This window comes from Siniperca chuatsi, linkage group LG7 (genome assembly GCF_020085105.1).
Source record: "Siniperca chuatsi isolate FFG_IHB_CAS linkage group LG7, ASM2008510v1, whole genome shotgun sequence".
NCBI lineage: Eukaryota > Metazoa > Chordata > Actinopteri > Centrarchiformes > Sinipercidae > Siniperca > Siniperca chuatsi.
The window spans coordinates 30,216,763-30,230,346 of record NC_058048.1 but is presented as its reverse complement, the minus strand read 5'-3'; the positions used below and the strand labels follow the sequence as shown (position 1 = coordinate 30,230,346).

Here is a 13,584-nt window from a genome sequence, read left to right as displayed (position 1 = left end):
CTAATTCCATTGACCATCCCAACCTGTCAATTACCATTTTCAGTGCCTAATACCATTGGGTATGCCCATGGCCATTTACCATTTCTAAAACCACTTTTAATCCCTAAGCACCATTTACAACCCTTAAAACCATTTACTGTACGCACCAACACTCACCATTTCCAATTGCCCATTTTTCACACTTAACACCATTCCCTATCCCTAACGCAATTTGCCATCCACAGAACCATTTAAATGGTGTTTACCAACCTTAACATCATTCACAATCCTTATTGACCAAACACATTTACCATTTTGTATTCCCAACAAACACATATTAACATCTCCAAAATCATTTAGCAGTTATACTAACCCAAAACCATTTACTATCCCAGCACCATTTATCACACATAACACTATATACCCAGTCCTAATAATTCAGCACCAACTACTGTCCCTAATTCAATTTACCATTCCAAACCAACCTGTAAATTACCATTTATGAGCCCTACCACTATTTCATATCCCCATTGCCATTTACCATGTCTAAGATTATTTTCAATCCCTAAACCTTATTTACTATCTCTGAGACAATTACATACATACTACCACTTCTAATTGCCCATTTTTCTCTTTTAAACACCATTCCCCATCCCTAAAGCAATTTACCATCCACAAAACCATTTACTAACCAATCTACCAATCCCAACACCATTTACAATCCCCACAGTCACATTTACCATCTTCAATACCATTATGCATGCCTATCAAATAAATATTCCTCACCATTTACTATCCCCAGCGCCATTTACCTGCCCTACCAATGCAACTACTTTTACTATGCACATCCCCAAAGTCCTACCAATGCCGTTTACAATCCCTACTCACCAAACACATTAACCATCTGTAATACAAGTTTCCATATCAACTCACTATCTGTAACACCATTTATTATCCCCAGCGCCATTTACCTGCCCTACCAATGCAACACCGTTTACTTATCCCAACACCACAGTTCTACCAACACCATTTACAATCCCTACTGACACAACACATTAACCATTTGTATCCCTAAAAATTCCTAACTCAAGAAGTTTAGATTTGGCGACACATTCATAGAATGAGTCAAACATTTTATGCTAATCCAAAATCCTTCATTCTCAGAAAGTCAAGTTGGGCAGTATTGAGAGCCACATGACTCCATATGTGGATGACCTCCTTGTCTGTCTAGCTGACCCAGCGGTCTCTATTCCCATCCTACTAGAATAAATAAATTCCTTTGGGAGTATTTCTGGTTATACCATAAATTGGAGAAAGAGGGAATTCATGCCTTTAAGTTAAGCTGACACATTCATACAGTCCCCCACATATATGCATTTCATCAGAGAGGTCAGAGCACAGGGTCACCTGCAGTGCAGTGCCCCCGGAGCAGGTTTGGGGTTCAGTGCCTTGCTCAAGGGCACTTAGATGTGATACCAGCCACCCTTCAGTCCCTAGTTCACAGCTGGAATAGACCCTCCTGTTGGAGGCCGGGGATGTCTGTCTTTCTGTCTGTCTGTCTGTCTATCTGGTGTATCCAGCTCTTTTCCTCTGTCTGACATCTCAGTGACTGTTATTTATTACCCAGCAGCCCCTGCTTTAGCCAGCACGGCAAGGCTGGTCGCTCTGTCCTCAGGCAAACTCTCTCTCTTTCGTTACCCCCTCTTTCTCACTCTGTCGATGCTGCTCTCTCACTCTCTCTCTCCCTCTACCTCCCTTTTCATGCCACTGTCTGGCTCTTTCTCTGTCTCATTTCTTCCTCTGTCTTGCCTTCTGCCTGTTGTTTTTTCCCTGTCGCTCTCTATCCTCAGTTTTTTCCTCCGTCCGCATCGCTGTTTACACACACACGCACACGCACACACACACACACACACACACACACACACACACACACACACACACACACACACTGTCACCAGAGGCAGAGGACTCTCTCTAGACACCTCTCTGTCTGGTGACATCCAGACGACATTGGACTGTGTGTTTTTGATTTTTTTTTTTTTGTGTCTGAGTTTGCGCTTGTGCACACACAAGTGTGTGTGTGTGTGTGTTTGTCCTCTTGTCTTTATCTGATAGATGATAGATAGATAGATAGATAGATAGATAGATAGACAGACAATTCCTGTGTGTGTGTTTTCATTCAGCTTTCATACCAGCAGAAAAATAAAGGATTCATCACAAATTAGAAAGTGATGGGATGGAGTGATGGAGAAATAAGAGAATGATGGAGGCGGCAGTCGAGTGGGGTTGAGATAGGGAGGGAGGGGAGTGGGATGAGATGAGAGAGAGAGAGTTTATGAAAGGGGGATGGTTAAAATAATGCAGAGTTGTAGATAGAGGGAGGCGAGAGGAGCGAAGAATGAGGGGATGAAGGGAAAAGTGGAAAAGAGAGAGAGACTTAAGAGACTGGCATGTTTGTCAACTTTGCCCTGAAGGTTTGTATATATGTGTGTGTGTGTGTGTGTGTGTGTGTATGTGACAGCCACTTACAGCTGTGGAGCCTAATTAGCTTTCAACAGCACACTCATTATTAGTCTGGTTTGTACTACAAAGCCAAAGAAGGCTGTTCTGATTTCTACTGCACAGCCTAAGTGGGATAGTGTGGTTTCTACTACAGGGCCAAACGTAGCTGACATACTGTCACTGAGGTACGTTAGCACTTGACAACGTACAAACAACCAGTTACATCACAGAAACAGCCCACTTCCCACAACAGGCACAGCAGGGTCGCTGAGTTAACGTAACACACCGCATGCTTTTGTTTTGGTATCAAACGTCAGAAGGACCATGGCAGAGATGATCGCTCCTTCAGAGGAACTTTCAAGTGATGGCAGAGAAAGCAACAGCTCAACAGTCACAACAACCTTGAATATACGTTTAAGAACTGATAAACAAGGCATCACAGTAACAAATGTTTCGTATCTTGATGTCCTGTTGGAGGTACAGTAAGGACCTGCACCTCCTCATCAAACCCCTTCACTGTCGCTGCTGCTTCTTTTAGCAGTCCTTCCAGGAAGCTGCAATCCTGCAATCACAACAAATGTAACTGATCATTGCAAATATCTGCACCAGCTTTCAAGTTTTTGTAATCCCCACCCCTCCATAACAAATGCTGTTTTACCAGCTACTCTTCCTGGCCTACAATAATACAAGCCCAAGTGAACTAAAATCAAACCTCGACCTCAACAAACCAACTTCATTACAAATATATAAACACCTCAGGGACTTTCGTTCCCCTGAAGTCATTTTCTCAGACACAGTTTACTGCCAGGCTGTGTGTCCGTCCCAACAAGTTCCACCAGTTCATATCTCAGCAAACCGAACCTGCCAGTTCCAACCAAATACCTCAAAGGGGGTATTATGTTGTTCCCTATAAATGCCAACTTCCTGGCTAGTTATTAATGATCTGAACAGATATTCATGATTATTTCAGAAGAACTCACCAAGTGCTTTTATTATCTACATGCACATTTAAAATTAATTGCTCTGAATATTAACATTTTATTTCACACTCCAATGATGGACGGTAGTGAACAGTTACATATTGTAGACTGTATTCAAAGTTGACCGTGGAATGTATGATGAAATCACAGTTACAGCGTAACTCTTTGATAATGTTAATGTTAACGTATACTGCCTGAATATGAAAAATTCAAAAATGTGATCACAAATAAAAACATTTGATTTCCTCAGTGCCACTTGGAAGACAACCAGTGGCACATCAACATATTGTCTCAGCATGGTTGAGGGCAAAGACACCATTTGGCCCTGCTCCCAAACAGGACCATGATATTCACTGGTTCAACTGGTTTTTAAGCTACAGCTGGGTGACAGGGCAACTCCCATCGTGTGCTATGTTTGAAGATTATTCAATTCCATTCAATTTTATTTATACAGCGCCAATTCATAACAGAAGTTATCATATTGCACTTTTCCTATAGAGCAGGTCCAGACCGAACTCTTTATAATATTATTTACAGAGACCCAACAAATCCTTACTACATTATGTGTAGTAACCTAATACATACAGTATGAGAGCATACTTTGTGTGTGTGTGTGTGTGTGTGTGTGTGTGTGTGTGTACGTAGGTGTTCCTGGTCTCAAAGCCTCATTAGGTGAGCATATGGAGTGATCTGCAGACAGTCCAGCGGTGATGTGGAGCAGAAACGAGTCTGACTCAGCACTCCTGCCGCTGAATTACAGCTGGAGCTTTTTCTTTTCTGTACATTTTAATATGATGGAGTCTTAGTGGAATGCACTAAAACTGACCGACTGACTTGACTTCACATATCTGAGATTTTTTTTATTGGCCAGCAGAGGATTTTATGCCGTCTTTAAAAGGTAAAAACTGATTGGCTTTCATTCATTTTTGAACCTTTTTGCAGACAGGACATGTCCTCTGACCCTCCAGTTACTTGTCTAAGTTCTGGGACGTCACGACCCATGAGCCTGCAGGCAGAATAAACCGTTCGTTTATATTTAAGAACATTCGTTCTTAAAATATTGATGTTTAGCGATATCAGAGTGTGTACGAGTTTAAAATCAATAGATTATTACCAGAATAATATTGAGACATGGTGTAATTACTGCAAACAAGAACACCGTCAGCCTCTGACACAGAATCAATCAGCTTATATTTACTTTCGCAAATGCATAATATTCAAAATGTGCTTCACATGAAAACATTAAAACTTCACCACCATTTTTGCAGAGGAAGCAGGGTTGTGTTTTAGATTAACCACACTGCAGGTTAGTTTAGTTAGTTAGATGGCTAGTTCTTTAGTCAGTTAGTCAGATGGGAGACTAGTTAGTCCCCTTTAGACTAGACTAATCAGTCATTCATTTGGCTGGTTGGATAGTCAGTCAGAAAGCTGCTTAGCTGGTCACCTAGATTATGTCCTCGCTAAACAAACCCCATGTAACAGCTCAGCTCCTGCTTTCCTGTTCTTCCCTTCGTCATGATCCTTCTCTCTTCTTCGCATATTTCTCCTCATGTCCTTTCTTTTCCTTTCCACGTTTCTTTCTCTCATCTCCTCTCCTCCGCTCAGAAGAACAGAGGAGGGATCAAAGGAGAGAAGAGGAAACAGGAGGAGGAGGAGAAAAGGAGGCTGCTGGCTGTCATGTCGAAACATCGTCGGCATCAGACTTCACACTCAACGACACACTGAGTGTCACATCTCTGTCCTGCTCTTTCCCTCTGTGTCTCTCGCTCAATTCTGATTTCAACTCAAGTTGTGATTCTGCTTCAAACAAGAGGAAACATCCACACAAAGCCGGCTGCTTTAAAGGAAAATGCAGTTTATATGTGAAAACGATGCGTGTCGTTTTGGTAAAGACCTCTGTCCGCACTAAAACACCTGAGCAACAGGAAAACAGCCTAATCTTTTCTTCTCTGCCCGCTTTTGGTCTGCAAACAACAAAACGTGCATCACAGCCAACATGTGCTGAGCAGTGGGCCAGACAGCTGGTTAAAGCTCTGTTCTGTCCGCTCTCCGCTCTCTCTGATCTGTTCTGCTTGTTTTTTAACACAAAGAAAAACGGAGGAAATTGTATTTGGTTCACCATCTGACTCTCATCATTGTTATCTATAATGAAAAAAATCAAGCAGGTATTTTCACACCTTGGGTGTAATGATTGACCATCTGTTATCCTGGAAAGACCGCATTGAGTTTGTCTGCAAAAAGACAAAACAAATCATTTATTTTCCAGACGAAGACGAATTCTTCTTTTGTATTTTACTTCTGTGATTACGAGTGTTCTACAGTATTGTAATACTACGTGGTACAAATGTTTGTCCACTACTTTACAGTCAAAATTGTTCCACCAAATGAAAATCTGCTCAAAGACTGTAGGCCAACATCTTGAGTACGGTAGAGGATCAGGGCCACATGTGAAACTTTTATCTGAGTTCTGACTTTAAACTGTGAAATCAAATCAAATTTTCACGTGGCCCTAATCCTCTTCCGTACTTGAGAAACTCTATGAATCAGCCTGAGCCTACCATAATAATATATTAAGGCTGGCCAACTGAACAGTGAATACAAACTGTTACCATCAGCCGGAGATACAGGGTTCGACGATTTAATAAGGTTAGACTGAAACACTGTTTTGTACACCAGTCAATCCAAAAATTAAATATGGAGCTTAATCCCAGATCAAATGTATGTTGAAGGGCCATTTAATATTGCATCTTTGTTTCTTATCTTTTCTGTGATGATGCAAATGGAGCTGCTGTGATGCAAGAACAATTTCAGACTTGATCTAACAAAGTATCATCATCATCATCATCATCATCTGTGTTGTTTAATGCAGCCAAACTCGTGATTTAGTTGTTCTCATTTGTATATTTTTATGTTGTTGTTGTCAGACAACTGAATGAGCAGAAACCAGTGATTTGATTGCAACTCTTCCTGTTAAGCAGGTGAAAAGTAACTCCTGTTCTGCTGCACTGAGATATCCACCAAAATCACTATTTTATGATCTCGAAGTTATGTGACAAAATCTGCATGAATGCAGGTTAATGACAACGGCAATCTGCACTGTGTGATGATCAGAGAGGGTTAGAGGTGACATAAAGTCTTCTTAACTTTAGTGGCACGCAGCGCCTGACCGTGACCGGGAAGGCATGTCATCGCTTTGCAAAAGCTCAGTTTTCTTCATCCACACTAAACTGTGAGGCTAGCCATTTTCAGGTTGCTCCACTCCGGAGAGGCTGTATGAAACGCAGACTAACCCCCGGTGTCCACCAAATCCAGCTGCATTGCGTTTCGCATCTGCCGCAGCGTCAGAGATAATCCACGGCCAGCCAGTGTAGTGTTTTTTCCAGAGCAGCACATATCTGTGAAGCGTGAATTCACCTGTGACTGTATGTGAATACCTTTTGATATTAATTTAATATTTAACGACGCATTTAATTTATTTACTTTGTCTTTATGTACATACAGCAAAAATACATCTTCCTGTTTGTTGTTCTCCTAAGTCTGTGAAGCAGACGATTACAGCAGCATGCTACACACACTAATTACACCTAGATGAGTGCAGCTCCAAAGTATCTGTCACCGTATTGATCATAAAGAGCTGCAAGCTCATTTAATATGCTGTAAAACCAAACTTATCACCAGGCAAGAACGTCACTACTGGGCAATCCTGCAAAACTCTAGACAAATGTTAAGGACAGGAAAAGATTGTGGAGATGGCAAATAAACTACGGCTCAGGTATGGTCAGGGTCAGGCAACTAAAACACCTGGTTAGAGTTAAGGTCAGTAAAAAAAGGATGGCAGGTCTGTGACAGGACACAAACTCTGGTCTCCTGCGTGGAAGTCACCCATCAACCACCCTATAAAGGACACACTACATCCCGCATCCGTACTGAATGTTGGTACCGGACGTAAATCCGGTGCAGAACCATCCAACATTGCCATAACTCCAAACAGACTGCGTGAAGATGCTCTGCTGCTGAGGCGCGGACGTTTGAACGGTGACGGTGGATGTGATGGAGCTGCAGTGCAACTGGAACATCCAGCGAACACAGAACAGCGAGGGACGTCTGCATTTTAAAAGCAGCCGGCTCCGTGTGGACGCAGTCGCTCTGCCTCTCCATCTCCTTCCAGTTCACTCTGAACGGTTGATATCTGAAAGAAGGGGGGCCTCCTCACACCCCTCCCTCCATCCCCATTCTCCCCCCTCTTGCTCGCCCTGATGCTTTGCCCCTATTGTTCTCTTGCCTTCACACACACACACACACACACACACACACACACACACACACACACTAGTACAAAACAATGCCTGAGACGTGAATGGAGCAGCCACCACAGGGAGAGTTGTAAGCTGTTGGTGCCCAGACTAGTGCTGACTCTCTCTCTCTCCCTCTGTTTGTCTATGTCTCTCGCTCATCTCTCTCTCTCTGATCCCCTCTTTTTTGAGGGCATATGAAAAGCTCGTGCGCATCACGTTCTCGCGAGCAAATTAACCCCCAAGAAGATAATTTTTCTCTAAACCCTCTTAACTCGGGGGGGTTGAAATTTTGGGGGGGGGGGGGGTGTCTGGCGAGGGGCGGGGCTGGTGGTGTTCTTCATAGTTGCTAGGGGCAACCATAGAGGAGTGAGCGAAGTAGAAGGCGTCCTGTGCGTGTGAGTATGTGTGTGTGTGTGTGTGCGGCGCGCGTGTGGGACCTGCCTACGTCCCGTTGCGCGACCCCTCGCGCCAATTCCATCTCACACAATTGGCTGAGAGAAAGAAACACATTGAGAAAGAGAGAGAGAGAGAGAGAGAGAGAGAGAGAGACAGACAGACAGTGAGCGAGAGACCTAGACACAGACGTAGAGAGAGAGAGAGAGAGAGAGAGAGAGAGAGAGGATGGCTGGTAGGATTTAGCCCCGGCAGCGTCTTTTCCCGTCCAACACAACAAGCTTATTACCTTTCTCTCCACGCGCTTGGAAACGGATTTACGCGCACGAAAAGGAGGTTTGTTTGGCTCATTTATTTATCTATTCTCTGCTCTCACCATCTCTACCGTTTGCATTCATCTCTGCATTTGATTTATGTTTTTCTCACCTCTTAAATTAAACGTTTTATTTGCCCCGTCCATTGCAGTTTGAGGCTACAGGTCGCGGGAGTGGTTTAATGGCGATTAGCCGGCGGGTCATTAGCCGTTAACGGACAAATTAACCTGGTAGTAGGAGGAGGAGCGGTGTGGGTATGCTGACTGGGGGGCCTCGTGCAAGAGGGGCTTGTTTTTGGTCGTGGTCGGGGTTTCTCCGGTGTGCGCGAGGAGACAGAGAGAGTGGCGGCGGAGGGGGACAATGAACGGGGCTGTTGTTTGGCGACGCTGCGCGCGGTGTGCCCCGAAACCGATCCGACCGCTTCTGGAAGCAACTGGGGGGGGAAATAGAAAAAATAGAAATATGTCAGTTTGTGATTTAATAGCTCGGGTCAGTCCCACAGACTGGCTCGGGTCTGGGTTGCTGGGCTGTGCGTGAGTGCGCCGTTTCTTCTTATGGAGCAACAGAGGCGAGTTTATGTTATAACGGTCATGTGGGGCTCAGCGGGGAGCTTTGTGACATTTTTAATCTCATATGGAGCCGGCATAATATTCCTGCAGGGATGCACCTACAGCTGCTCTGCATGTCCATACTTTAGGGGGGCAGACATATACGGTCAGATGTTGAACCTGCCGCCGTGCATCTGACATGCGTGTCTGTCATCTGGTCGTGTGTGTGTGCGTGTTTTCAGCGCGTGCAGTCTGGAGAATAATAACGTATGAAGTTGTTTATGCGCCGCGACAACAATAACAACAACAACAACAACAGTGCAATAATAAACCCGAGAATATTATACAGTGCGCGCGCAGAAAGAGAGAGAGAGAATGAGACACTGAGAGGGGGGGGGGGTCTCTCAGCCATTTTCGATGAAGCGCGTGTAATAACGCACGCACATGGCGACAGACTGACTGACTGAAATCACAGCCAGGCGTCCGTGAGGGCGCAGTGAAGGAGGGCAGCGCGCAGGGAAACAGGGCTCTTTCTGCAATTAAACTACCAATTCCTCCTCATCATTACGATCTGCTGCAGTATCTTTTCTATAAGGTGGTTGGAGGTTTGGAGGGAGGAGTACGCCAGCCTCTTTTCTCCCCCCTCTCTCCCCCCACAATAGACAAGTGGGCTGCTTGTTGGGGATTTGGCGCTTCACTTGTTTTGCTCAATGAGGAATTCACTGTGAGCCCCTCACACTGTTGTTGTTGATGATGATGATGATGATGATGGCGAAGCCCTCCGTGAACCTCTTCACTCGTTGCTCTTTTATCACCATTGGTCGTTATTAGTAGCTCTCGATTGGCCGAGTAATTGATCACTGAAGGCTCCTGGCATGTCCATGTGCAGTGTGAGTGTGACTCTCCCCCTCAGTCTATTGTTCCCTGTGTGAATCTGATGCTAAACGCGTTTCAGTCGGCCCATTAACCCAAATGATCGCCTCACAAACATTTCCATAACTGAGAGCCTCTTTATGGTGTGCATAATATTGCTACAGGTATTTAAAGTGTGTCTACAGTGGGTCTGGTCAACAGTAAAGTCTAGTGACCTTCATGCTTCATGTTTATATTTCTCCTGTGATATTTCTATAACAGCCTCCATCAACAGGGCTTTGCATTGTTGCTGCGAAATGTCCTTTAGTAACCATAATATCACCAAAGATGTTTTGCCTTTGATCTTTTTTGTGTCTTTGGAAGGAGGGGAGAAGGAAAACACGCATAAAAACATGTCGCCATATTAGGAGCTTTTTTGCCCCCCAAAATGGAGGGGGAGGAGGCTCAGAGGAGCTCATTAGCAATGCAAATTAGTTTTTTTTTTCTTCAACGGGGGCTCGGGCACCTGCTGTCTCGAGCATGCGCGCGCGGCTGGATGGCTGACTGGCTTCCTCCCCCCTCCTCCTCCTCCTCCCCCTCAGCCTCGGGAACGCGCATCCCTCCCTCTCATTAGAATTGTGTTCCATGTCCGCGGCGCGTACACGCTGTCGGAGCCTTGACGGATGTAAAAAAAAAAAAAAAAAGATGAAGAAGAAGAAGAAGAAGAGCTCGAGCGCTCTTCTCTCCTTTAAAAGCGTCTCTGTGTGTGTCTCGCACTCACAAGCAGCGGTAACACTTAACATAACAAAAGGAGGAGGAGAGGGGGAGAGGGGAGGAGAGAGGAGGAGGAGAGGGAGAGGGAGGGGAGAGAGGAGAGAGAGAGAGGAGGAGGGAGGAGAGGGAGGAGGAGAGGAGAGAGGAGAGGAGGAGAGGAGAGGAGAGAGAGAGGAGGAGAGGAGGGGAGGAGAGGAGAGAGGAGAGGAGGGAGAGGAGAGAGAGAGGAGAGGGGAGAGAGGAGAGGAGAGGAGAGGAGAGGAGGAGAGGAGAGGAGGAGGAGGAGAGAGAGGAGGAGAGGAGAGGAGAGAGAGAGGAGAGGAGAGGGGAGAGGAGAGGAGAGGAGAGAGAGAGGAGAGAGAGAGAGAGGAGAGGAGAGGAGAGAGGAGGAGAGAGAGGAGAGGAGAGGAGAGGAGAGGGGGAGAGGAGGAGGAGGGGAGAGGAGAGGAGAGAGAGGAGGAGAGGAGAGGAGAGGAGAGGAGAGAGGAGGAGGAGGAGAGAGGAGAGGAGAGGAGAGGAGGAGAGGAGAGGAGAGAGGAGGGGAGAGAGAGAGGAGGAGAGAGAGGAGAGAGGAGGGAGAGGAGAGGAGGGAGGAGGGAGAGGAGAGGAGAGGAGAGGAGGAGGAGAGGAGAGAGAGAGGAGGAGAGGAGAGGAGAGGAGAGAGGAGAGGAGAGGAGAGAGAGGAGAGGAGAGGAGGGGGAGAGGAGGGAGAGGAGGAGGAGAGAGAGGAGGAGGAGAGAGGGAGAGGAGAGGAGGAGGAGGAGAGGAGAGAGAGGAGGAGAGGAGAGGAGAGGGGAGAGGAGGAGAGGAGAGGAGAGGAGAGGAGAGGAGAGAGGAGAGGAGAGGAGAGGAGAGGAGGAGGAGAGGAGAGGAGAGGAGAGAGGAGAGGAGAGGGGAGAGGAGAGGAGAGGAGGAGAGGAGAGGAGAGGAGAGGAGAGGGGGAGAGGAGAGGAGGGGAGAGGAGAGGAGAGGAGGAGGGAGAGGAGAGGAGAGGAGGAGAGGTAGAGGAGAGGAGGGGGAGAGGAGAGGGGGAGAGGAGAGAGAGAGGAGGGGGGAGAGCAGAGGAGAGAGGGGAGAGGAGAGGAGAGGAGAGGAGAGGGGAGGAGAGGTAGAGGAGGGGAGGTTAGGAGAGGAGGAGAGGAGAGGAGGGGGGAGAGGAGAGGGGAGGGAGGAGAGAGAGAGGGGAGAGGAGAGGAGAGGGAGAGGAGAGGAGAGGGAGAGGAGAGGAAGAGGAGAAGAGGGGAGGAGAGGAGATGTAGAGGAGAGGAGAGGAGAGGAGAGGAGGGGAGGAGAGGAGGAGAGGTAGAGGAGAGGAGAGGAAGAGGAGAGGAGGGGAGGAGAGGAGAGGTAGAGGAGAGGAGAGGAAGAGGAGGAGAGGAGGGGAGGTAGAGGAGAGGAGAGGAGAGGAGAGGGGGAGGAGGAGGAGGAGGAGGAGGAGGAGAGGAAGAGGAGGAGAGGAGGGGAGGAGAGGAGGGGAGGAGAGGAGGAGAGGTAGAGGAGAGGAGAGGAGAGAGGGGGAGAGGAGGAGGAGAGGAGGGGAGGAGGAGAGGAGAGGTAGAGGAGAGGAGAGGTAGAGGAGAGGAGAGGAGAGGAGAGGAGGAGGAGAGGAGAGGTAGAGGAGAGGAGAGGTAGAGGAGAGGAGAGGAGAGGAGAGGAGAGGAGGAAAGACGGGGAGTAAAGGAGAAAATAAAATAAATGGGAGGAGATGAATTAAAAGTAAGACAGTAGGAAAGGAGTGGATCAGTGGAAGAAAGGAAAGAAATAAAGGGACAAAGATGGAGGAGGGTGAACAAACTACAGGAGACAAATGACGGGAAAGTTTTTAGCATTCATATAATATATATATATATATATATATATATATATATATATATATATATATATATATATATATATATATATATATAGGCCAATATGAGGTTTTAATGTAGTTGTAAGCAGATAAAAGCTCATTTGTGTGTTAATCTAGTATTTGTCAACAATTCTAACTTCTAATCCTATGAAGACATATTTTATATCATCACAACTGTGCGTTCACTATCTGTTTACACAGCAGCCTGTTATAAACCATGTATTACATGCTTATGTACTGCTTATAAATGCTAAATAGGGATGATTAAAGAAGAGCATTACCGAGTGGGAAAGACTGAACGGAAGAAGAGATGAGGCCACAGGAGAAATATTAAGCTAAACAGATCGTAAAACACACTTTACATCGTCGAGTGAGAGCAGCAGGGGAAAGTCCTGTATTCAAAATCCTACTTATGTAAAAGTACATAAGTATAATGAGCAAAATGTAATTAAAGTACTCATTATGCGGCAATGGCCCCTGTCAGTGTTGTATTATTATATATGATTTGATCATTATTACTGATGCATTAAGATGACAGCTGTTTTCTAAAGCTGTAGCTGGTCGGGGAGCTATTTTGAACTACTTCATAGAAATGTTTATAGTTTCATCTATAACAATAAATCCTATTTTATAAACTGATCATAGGTTTAGTATGTAAAATCTTAATCTGAAAAGTAACTAGTGGCCTAACTAAGCAGCTGTAAAATAAATGTAGTGGAGTAAAACGTACAATATTTCTGTCTGCAATGTAGAGAGATGAGGAGTAGAAGTATGAAGAAGCATAAAACACAAGAAGTCAAGTACAAGTATTTCAAAACTGTACTTAAGTGCAGTACTTGAGTAAATTAATTTAGTTACATTGGTATTTGAGGACTTTTCCTAATTTTATGTGAATTGCTTATAAACGTGATTTTGAACTGATGACATGTTTCAGAAAACCGCTACAGAAAATTACGCATTCCTTGTGACCCCATACTATCATCCTCTGCTCTGGATCAGTGATGGAAATCAGTCTATTTGGATTTCTGCTGTTGGAGTTTTCTAACAGTTTGACCATAAGCGGTCTAGCAGAGAGTTCGACCTCTCTGTGGTCTT

General features: G+C 45.5%; 1 protein-coding gene across 1 annotated transcript in view; it reads left to right on the top strand.

Annotated features, from left to right (window-relative positions):
• The first annotated feature begins 8,320 nt into the window (after nucleotides 1-8,320).
• si:ch211-137a8.4 (apolipoprotein B receptor) overlaps nucleotides 8,321-13,584 on the top strand; it is a 35,794-nt gene continuing 30,530 nt past the window's right edge. The window contains exon 1 of the mRNA XM_044201721.1: nucleotides 8,321-8,485. The gene's annotated coding sequence lies outside the window, so the exon portion shown is untranslated. The remainder of the gene's footprint in view (nucleotides 8,486-13,584) is intronic.